Source organism: Saccoglossus kowalevskii, chromosome 7, assembly GCF_978046115.1.
Source record: "Saccoglossus kowalevskii chromosome 7, keSacKowa6.1, whole genome shotgun sequence".
Taxonomy (NCBI): domain Eukaryota; kingdom Metazoa; phylum Hemichordata; class Enteropneusta; family Harrimaniidae; genus Saccoglossus; species Saccoglossus kowalevskii.
In genome coordinates, this window is record NC_140647.1 from 2587098 (window position 1) to 2599711 (window position 12614).

Sequence of the window (12614 nt, forward strand, 5' to 3'; positions counted from 1 at the left end):
TGTTATCGCACATATCGCTGATATCCTATGTATACATATGTAGTTGTTATCGTATATATCGCTGATATCTTATGTATACATATGTATCTGTTATCGCATATATCGCTGATATCCTATGTATACATATGTAGTTGTTAGCGTATATATCGCTGATATCATATGTATACATATGTAGTTGTTAGCGTATATATCGCTGATATCATATGTATATATATGTAGTTGTTAGCATATATATCGATTATATCATATGTATACATATGTAGTTGTTACCGTATATATCGCTGATATCATATGTATACATATGTAGTTGTTAGAGTATATATCGCTGATATCGTATGTATACATATGTAGCTGTTAGCGTATATATCGCTGATATCATATGTATACATATGTAGTTGCTATCACATATATCACTGATATACTATGTATACATATGTAGTTGTTATCGTATATATCGCTGATATCTTATGTATACATATGTATCTGTTATCGCATATATCGCTGATATCCTATGTGTACATGTGTAGTTGTTATCACATATATCGCTGATATCCTTTGTATACATATGTAGTTGTTATTGCATGTATCACTGATATCCTTTGTATACATATGTAGTTGTTATTGCATGTATCACTGATATCCTATGTACACATATGTAGTTGTTATTGCATATATCGCTGATATCCTATGTATACATATGTAGTTGTTATCGCACATATCACTTATATCTCATGTATATAGATTTAGTTGTTATCGCACATATCGCTGATATCCTATGTATACATATATATATATTTGTTATCACATATATCGCTGATATCCTATGTGTACATGTGTAGTTGTTATCGCATATATCGCTGATATCCTATGTATACATATGTAGTTGTTATCGCATATATCGCTGATATCCTATTTGTATATGTGTAGTTGTTATCACATATATCGCTGATATCCTAAGTATACTTATGTAGTTGTTATCGCATATATCGCTGATATCCTATGTATACATATGTAGTTGTTATTGCATATATCACTGATATCCTATGTATACATATGTAGTTGTTATCGCACATATCACTGATATCTCATGTATACATATGTAGTTGTTATCGCACATATCACTGATATCTCATGTATACATATGTAGTTGTTATCGCACATATCACTTATATCTCATGTATACAGATTTAGTTGTTATCGCACATATCACTGATATCCTATGTATACAGATGTAGTTGTTATCGCACATATCGCCGATATCTCATGTATACATATCTAGTTGTTATCGCACATATCGCTGATATCTCATGTATACATATGTAGTTGTTATCGCACATATCGCTGATATCTCATGTATACTTATGTAGTTGTTATTGCACATATCGCTGATATCTCATGTATACATATGTAGTTGTTATCGCACATATCGCTGATATCTCATGAATACATATGTAGTTATTATGCACATATCGCTGATATCTCATGAATACATATGTAGTTGTTATCGCATGTACCACTGATATCCTATGTATACAGATGTAGTTGTTATCGCACATATCGCTGATATCTCATGAATACATATGTAGTTGTTATCGCACATATCGCTGATATCTCATGAATACATATGCAGTTGTTATCGCACATATCGCTGATATCTCATGAATACATATGTAGTTGTCATCGCATGTACCACTGATATCCCATGTATACAGATGTAGTTGTTATCACATATATCGCTGATATCCTATGTGTAGTTGTTATCGCATACATCGCTGATATCCTATGTATACATATGCAGTTGTTATCGCTCATATCACTGATATCATATGAATATATATGTAGTTGATATCGCACATATCGCTGATATCTTATGAATACATATGTAGTTGTTATCGCACATATCGCTGATATCTCATGTATATATATCTAGTTGTTGTCACACATATCGCTGATATCCTATAAATACATATGTAGTTGTTATCGCACATATCACTGATATCTCATGTATACATATGTAGTTGTTATCGCACATATCGCTGATATCCTATGTACACATATGTAGTTGTCATCGCACATGTCGCTGATATCTCATGTATACATATGCAGTTGTTATCGCACATATCGCTGATATCCTATGTACACATATGTAGTTGTTATCGCACATATCGCTGATATCTCATGTATACATATGTAGTTGTTATCGCATATATCACAGACATCTCATGTATACATATGTAGTTGTTATCGCACATATCGCTGATATCTCATGTATACATATGTAGTTGTTATCGCACATATCACTGATATCTCATGTATACATATGTAGTTGTTATCGCACATATCACTGATATCTCATGTATACATATGTAGTTGTTATCGCATGTATCACTAATATCTCATGTATACATATGTAGTTGTTATCGCACATATCACTGATATCTCATGTATACATATGTAGTTGTTATCGCATGTATCACTGATATCTCATGTATACATATGTAGTTGTTATCGCACATATCGCCGATATCTCATGTATACATATCTAGTTGTTATCGCATATATCGCTGATATCTCATGTATACATATGTAGTTGTTATTGCACATATCGCTGGTATCCTATATTGTATACATATGTAGTTGTTATCACATATATCGCTGATATCTCATGTATACATATGTAGTTGTTATCGTATATATCGCTGATATCTCAAGTATACATATGTAATTGATATCGCACATATCGCTGATATCCTGTGTATACATATGTAGTTGTTATCGCATATATCGCTGATATCCTATGTACACATATGTAGTTGTTATCGCACATATCGCTGTATCTCATGTATACATATGTAGTTGTAATCGCACATATCGCTGATATCCCATGTATAGAGATGTAGTTGTTATCACATATATCGCTGATATCCTATGTGTAGTTTTTATCGCATACATCGCTGATATCCTATGTATACATATGCAGTTGTTGTCGCTCATATCACTGATATCATATGAATACATATGTAGTTGATATCGCACATATCGCTGATATCTTATGAATACATATGTAGTTGTTATCGCACATATCGCTGATATCTCATGTATATATATCTAGTTGTTGTCACACATATCGCTGATATCCTATAAATACATATGTAGTTGTTATCGCACATATCACTGATATCTCATGTATACATATGTAGTTGTTATCGCACATATCGCTGATATCCTATGTACACATATGTAGTTGTCATCGCACATGTCGCTGATATCTCATGTATACATATGCAGTTGTTATCGCACATATCGCTGATATCCTATGTACACATATGTAGTTGTTATCGCACATATCGCTGATATCTCATGTATACATATGTAGTTGTTATCGCACATATCACTGATATCTCATGTATACATATGTAGTTGTTATCGCACATATCACTGATATCTCATGTATACATATGTAGTTGTTATCGCACATATCACTGATATCTCATGTATACATATGTAGTTGTTATCGCATGTATCACTAATATCTCATGTATACATATGTAGTTGTTATCGCACATATCACTGATATCTCATGTATACATATGTAGTTGTTATCGCATGTATCACTGATATCTCATGTATACATATGTAGTTGTTATCGCACATATCGCCGATATCTCATGTATACATATCTAGTTGTTATCGCATATATCGCTGATATCTCATGTATACATATGTAGTTGTTATTGCACATATCGCTGGTATCCTATATTGTATACATATGTAGTTGCTATCACATATATCGCTGATATCTCATGTATACATATGTAGTTGTTATCGTATATATCGCTGATATCTCATGTATACATATGTAGTTGTAATCGCACATATCGCTGATATCCCATGTATAGAGATGTAGTTGTTATCACATATATCGCTGATATCCTATGTGTAGTTGTTATCGCATACATCGCTGATATCCTATGTATACATATGCAGTTGTTATCGCTCATATCACTGATATCATATGAATACATATGTAGTTGATATCGCAGATATCGCTGATATCTTATGAATACATATGTAGTTGTTATCGCTCATATCGCTGATATCTCATGTATATATATCTAGTTGTTGTCACACATATCGCTGATATCCTATAAATACATATGTAGTTGTTATCGCACATATCACTGATATCTCATGTATACATATGTAGTTGTTATCGCACATATCGCTGATATCTCATGTATACATATGTAGTTGTTATCGCACATATCACTGATATCTCATGTATACATATGTAGTTGTTATCGCACATATCACTGATATCTCATGTATACATATGTAGTTGTTATCGCATGTATCACTGATATCTCATGTATACATATGTAGTTGTTATCGCACATATCACTGATATCTCATGTATACATATGTAGTTGTTATCGCATGTATCACTGATATCTCATGTATACATATGTAGTTGTTATCGCACATATCGCCGATATCTCATGTATACATATCTAGTTGTTATCGCATATATCGCTGATATCTCATGTATACATATGTAGTTGTTATTGCACATATCGCTGGTATCCTATATTGTATACATATGTAGTTGTTATCACATATATCGCTGATATCTCATGTATACATATGTAGTTGTTATCGTATATATCGCTGATATCTCATGTATACATATGTAATTGATATCGCACATATCGCTGATATCCTGTGTATACATATGTAGTTGTTATCGCATATATCGCTGATATCCTATGTATACATATGTAGTTGTTATCGTATATATCGCTGATATCTCATGTATACATATGTAGTTGATATCGCACATATCACTGATATCCTTTGTATACATATGTAGTTGTTATCGCATGTATCACTGATATCATATGTATACAGATGTAGTTGTTATCTCATATATCGCTGATATACTATGTATACATATGTAGTTGTTATCGTATATATCGCTAATATCTCATGTATACATATGTAGTTGATATCGCACATATCGCTGATATCCTATGTATACATATGTAGTTGTTATCGCACATATCGCTGATATCTTACGTATACATATGTAGTAGTTATCGCATATATCGCATATATCATATGTATACATATGTAGTTGTTATCGCATATATCGCTGATATCTCATGTATACATATGTAGTTGTTATCGCACATATCGCTGATATCTCATGTATACATATGTAGTTGCTGTCACACATATCGCTGATATCGCATGTATACAGATGTAGTTGTTATTGCATGTATTGCTGATATCCTATGTACACATATGTAGTTGTTATTGCATATATCGCTGATATCCTATGTATACATTTGTAGTTGTTATCGCACATATCACTTATATCTCATGTATATAGATTTAGTTGTTATCGCACATATCGCTGATATCCTATGTATACATATATATATTTGTTATCGCATATATCGCTGATATCCTATGTGTACATGTGTAGTTGTTATCGCATATATCGCTGATATCCTATGTATACATATGTAGTTGTTATCCCATATATCGCTGATATCCTATTTGTATATGTGTAGTTGTTATCACATATATCGCTGATATCCTAAGTATACTTATGTAGTTGTTATCGCATATATCGCTGATATCCTATGTATACATATGTAGTTGTTATTGAATATATCACTGATATCCTATGTATACATATGTAGTTGTTATCGCACATATCACTGATATCTCATGTATACATATGTAGTTGTTATCGCACATATCACTGATATCTCATGTATACATATGTAGTTGTTATCGCACATATCACTTATATCTCATGTATACAGATTTAGTTGTTATCGCACATATCACTGATATCCTATGTATACAGATGTAGTTGTTATCGCACATATCGCCGATATCTCATGTATACATATCTAGTTGTTATCGCACATATCGCTGATATCTCATGTATACATATGTAGTTGTTATCGCACATATCGCTGATATCTCATGTATACATATGTAGTTGTTATTGCACATATCGCTGATATCTCATGTATACATATGTAGTTGTTATCGCACATATCGCTGATATCTCATGAATACATATGTAGTTATTATGCACATATCGCTGATATCTCATGAATACATATGTAGTTGTAATCGCATGTACCACTGATATCCTATGTATACAGATGTAGTTGTTATCGCACATATCGCTGATATCTCATGAATACATATGTAGTTGTTATCGCACATATCGCTGATATCTCATGAATACATATGCAGTTGTTATCGCACATATCGCTGATATCTCATGAATACATATGTAGTTGTTATCGCATGTACCACTGATATCCCATGTATACAGATGTAGTTTTTATCACATATATCGCTGATATCCTATGTGTAGTTGTTATCGCATACATCGCTGATATCCTATGTATACATATGCAGTTGTTATCGCTCATATCACTGATATCATATGAATACATATGTAGTTGATATCGCACATATCGCTGATATCATATGAATACATATGTAGTTGTTATCGCACATATCGCTGATATCTCATGTATATATATCTAGTTGTTGTCACACATATCGCTGATATCCTATAAATACATATGTAGTTGTTATCGCACATATCACTGATATCTCATGTATACATATGTAGTTGTTATCGCACATATCGCTGATATCCTATGTACACATATGTAGTTGTTATCGCACATATCACTGATATCCTATGTACACATATGTAGTTGTTATCGCACATATCGCTGATATCTCATGTATACATATGTAGTTGTTATCGCATATATCGCAGACATCTCATGTATACATATGTAGTTGTTATCGCACATATCGCTGATATCTCATGAATACATATGTAGTTGTTATCGCACATATCGCTGATATCTCATGAATACATATGCAGTTGTTATCGCACATATCGCTGATATCTCATGAATACATATGTAGTTGTTATCGCATGTACCACTGATATCCCATGTATACAGATGTAGTTTTTATCACATATATCGCTGATATCCTATGTGTAGTTGTTATCGCATACATCGCTGATATCCTATGTATACATATGCAGTTGTTATCGCTCATATCACTGATATCATATGAATACATATGTAGTTGATATCGCACATATCGCTGATATCATATGAATACATATGTAGTTGTTATCGCACATATCGCTGATATCTCATGTATATATATCTAGTTGTTGTCACACATATCGCTGATATCCTATAAATACATATGTAGTTGTTATCGCACATATCACTGATATCTCATGTATACATATGTAGTTGTTATCGCACATATCGCTGATATCCTATGTACACATATGTAGTTGTTATCGCACATATCACTGATATCCTATGTACACATATGTAGTTGTTATCGCACATATCGCTGATATCTCATGTATACATATGTAGTTGTTATCGCATATATCGCAGACATCTCATGTATACATATGTAGTTGTTATCGCACATATCGCTGATATCTCATGTATACATATGTAGTTGTTATCGCACATATCACTGATATCTCATGTATACATATGTAGTTGTTATCGCACATATCACTGATATTTCATGTATACATATGTAGTTGTTATCGCATGTATCACTGATATCTCATGTATACATATGTAGTTGTTATCGCACATATCACTGATATCTCATGTATACATATGTAGTTGTTATCGCATGTATCACTGATATCTCATGTATACATATGTAGTTGTTATCGCACATATCGCCGATATCTCATGTATACATATCTAGTTGTTATCGCATATATCGCTGATATCTCATGTATACATATGTAGTTGTTATTGCACATATCGCTGATATCCTATATTGTATACATATGTAGTTGTTATCACATATATCGCTGATATCTCATGTATACATATGTAGTTGTTATCGTATATATCGCTGATATCTCATGTATACATATGTAATTGATATCGCACATATCGCTGATATCCTGTGTATACATATGTAGTTGTTATCGCATATATCGCTGATATCCTATGTATACATATGTAGTTGTTATCGTATATATCGCTGATATCTCATGTATACATATGCAGTTGTTATTGCACATATCGCTGGTATCCTATATTGTATACATATGTAGTTGTTATCACATATATCGCTGATATCTCATGTATACATATGTAGTTGTTATCGTATATATCGCTGATATCTCATGTATACATATGTAATTGATATCGCACATATCGCTGATATCCTGTGTATACATATGTAGTTGTTATCGCATATATCGCTGATATCCTATGTATACATATGTAGTTCATATCGCCGATATCCTATGTATACATATGTAGTTGTTATCGCATATATCGCCGATATCCTATGTATACATATGTAGTTGTTAGCGTATATATCGCTGACATCATATGTATACATATGTAGTTGTTAGCGTATATATCGCTGATATCATATGTATACATATGTAGTTGTTAGCGTTTATATCGCTGATATCATATGTATACATATGTAGCTGTTAGCGTATATATCGCTGATATCATATGTATACATATGAAGTTGTTATCACTTATATCGCTGATATCCTATGTATACATATGTAGTTGTTATCGCATATATCGCTGATATCCTATGTATACATATGTAGTTGTTATCGCATATATCACAGACATCTCATGTATACATATGTAGTTGTTATCGCACATATCGCTGATATCTCATGTATACATATGTAGTTGTTATCGCACATATCACTGATATCTCATGTACACATATGTAGTTGTTATCGCACATATCACTGATATCTCATGTACACATATGTAGTTGTTATCGCACATATCACTGATATCTCATGTATACATATGTAATTGATATCGCACATATCGCTGATATCCTGTGTATACATATGTAGTTGTTATCGCATATATCGCTGATATGCTATGTATACATATGTTATTGTTATCGTATATATCGCTGATATCTCATGTATACATATGTAGTTGATATCGCACATATCGCTAATATCATATGTATACATATGTAGTTGTTATCGCATATATCGCTGATATCCTATGTATACATATGTATTTGTTATCACATATATCGCTGATATCCTATGTGTAGTTGATATCGCATACATCGCTGATATCCTATGTATACATATCTAGTTGTTATCGCACATATCGCTGATATCTCATGTATAGATATCAAGTTGTTATCGCACATATCGCCGATATCCTAAAAATACATATGTAGTTGTTATCGCACATATCGCTAATATCCTATGTATACATATGTATTTGTTATCGCACATATCACTGATATCTCATGTATACATATGTAGTTGTTATCGCATATATCGCCGATATCCTATGTATACATATGTAGTTGTTAGCGTATATATCGCTGATATCATATGTATACATATGTATCTGTTATCGCATATATCGCTGATATCATATGTATACATATGAAGTTGTTATCACATATATCGCTGATATCCTATGTATACATATGTAGTTGTTATCGCATATATCGCTGATATCCTATGTATACATATGTAGTTATCGCATATATCGCTGATATCCTATGTATACATATGTAGTTGTTATCGCATATATCACAGACATCTCATGTATACATATGTAGTTGTTATCGCACATATCGCTGATATCTCATGTATACATATGTAGTTGTTATCGCACATATCACTGATATCTCATGTACACATATGTAGTTGTTATCGCACATATCACTGATATCTCATGTACACATATGTAGTTGTTATCGCACATATCACTGATATCTCATGTATACATATGTAATTGATATCGCACATATCGCTGATATCCTGTGTATACATTTGTAGTTGTTATCGCATATATCGCTGATATGCTATGTATACATATGTTGTTGTTATCGTATATATCGCTGATATCTCATGTATACATATGTAGTTGATATCGCACATATCGCTGATATCATATGTATACATATGTAGTTGTTATCGCATATATTGCTGATATCCTATGTATACATATGTATTTGTTATCACATATATCGCTGATATCCTATGTGTAGTTGTTATCGCATACATCGCTGATATCCTATGTATACATATCTAGTTGTTATCGCACATATCACTGGTATCTCATGTATACATATGTAGTTGTTATCGCACATATCGCTGATATCCTATGTACATATATGTAGTTGTTATCGCATATATCGCTGATATCTCATGTATACATATGTAGTTGTTATCGCACATATCGCTGATATCTCATGTATACATATGTAGTTGCTGTCACACATATCGCTGATATCTCATGTATACAGATGTAGTTGTTATTGCATGTATTGCTAATATCCTATGTGTACATATGAAGTTGTTATCGCACATATCGCTGATATCTCATGTATACATATGTAGTTACTATCGCATATATCGCTAATATCCTATGTATACATATGTAGTTGTTATCTCACATATCGCTGATATCTCATGTATACATATGTAGTTGTTATCGCATGTATCGCTGATATCATATGTATAAAGATGCTATAAAGTTGCTACTTTTAGATGTTTTTTGTTGTTGTTATATTTTGTTATCTTAGTTCATGTAACTTAATTTCTTTTTGTCTATCAAAAGTTTTTTATCCATAAGTCTTTGAGTGAAATGTATTTTTTATTTGGTGCAGCTCCTAGTTTACATAGTGAGCCCCTGTTACAAAAGGGAAGCAATAAATAAATAAATAAATAAATAAATAAATAAATAAATAAATAAATAAATAAATAAATAAATAAATAAACAAATAAATAAATAAATAAATAAATAAATAAGATGTAGATATTATCGTACACATCGCTGATATCCTATGTATACATATGTAGATATTATCGCATATATCGCTGATATCCTATGTATACATATGTAGTTGTTGTCGCATATATCGCTGATATCCTATGTATACATATGTAGTTGTTATCGCATATATCGCTGATATCCTATGTATACATATGTAGTTGTTATCGCATATATCGCTGATATCCTTTGTATACATATGTAGTTTTTATCGCATATATCGCTGATATCCTATGTATACATATGTAGTTGTTATCGCATATATCGCTGATATCCTATGTATACATATGTAGTTGTTATCGCATATATCGCTGATATCCTATGTATACATATGTAGTTATCGCATATATCGCTGATATCCAATGTATACATATGTAGTTGTTATCGCATATATCGCTGATATCCTATGTATACATATGTAGTTGTTATCGCATATATTGTAAGAACACTAATTAGATATCCCCTGCATATGTACTATTTTCACTCGATTATTCAAATTTAATGAGTTTGAGGCGAGTTTGTTTATAAAGTTGTAAACACAATCGGGTTAAAACCTCATTTCATTTAAATTCTATTATTTAATATTTTGTGTCATTTTGAATTAGGTTTTATTACGTACATTTCACTTTGTAAATTCTTCCTTTGCAAGGTTCAACAATTACAAATACACATATATACTCATTGATTAAAAACCTACCAGCAAACAATTAAACATGAATAGCCATGCAAATAACAAAATGCAAATTGTGTAATTCTACGTGGAATATTCATCATTGTGTATGGTCGTCCAAGTGTTTCAAAAATGGCTAGATTAAATCGAGGACGCTATTTTTATTTCATGCACGATAAAACTCATTTGGGTATGCTGAATTTGTATTTGACAACGCTAAATTTTCATTGGTGCACGCTAAATTTTCATTGGTATGAGTTAAAATTATCGAACATGCTAAGTTCCATTGGTAACGTTAATAATATAGCGCCAGCTGAACTTGGATTCGATAATGCTGAAAAAATCGAGAGCGCTAACAAAAATCGATAGCGATAACAAAAATTCGATAGCGATAGAAATTTTCTAGGGAGCTAAATATTGCACACAAAGTTAAGGTGTCTCAATCTTTAACCCGGAAGTATAATGAAGAGATCGGGGAAAACTACTTTTTATCAAAACGATCGATTTCAATATCATGGCAGATGAAAGACTGCTTGACGAAATGTCGTCCACTGTCGCCGAAACCTTGAGGTTAATGAACTCGCATGAAGGAGAAGTAGATGCAATGGTGGTTGAAAACCATATTTCAAGGTAGAGAAGATGTTCATGTAATAATAACAGTATATTTACGTACCCTCACTTGGATACAGTACCGTGCAGAACTCTTACACTAATATCATTTATGTGTGTACGATGTAAAGTATGACTAATCCAGTTATTGGAAGAAAAAGACAGATCTATTTTCCAGATGGTGACTAAAGATGACAATGATTCACAAAGGTTTATAAAACAACTTAGCCATGAACTTACAGACTCAATTTAGATAATAGATGCCTATTATATAATAAAAGCTGTTTATATCTAAACTAAAGGTCCAGTGAATAATTATTGGATGACTTTTGTTATCACATGCATCTTGCAGTGACATTTAATCATCATATTTTCCATATTACATCCTTGATCTGCAAATCTGATTGGTCCTTGTTGAGAATTTTGACTTTTCCATC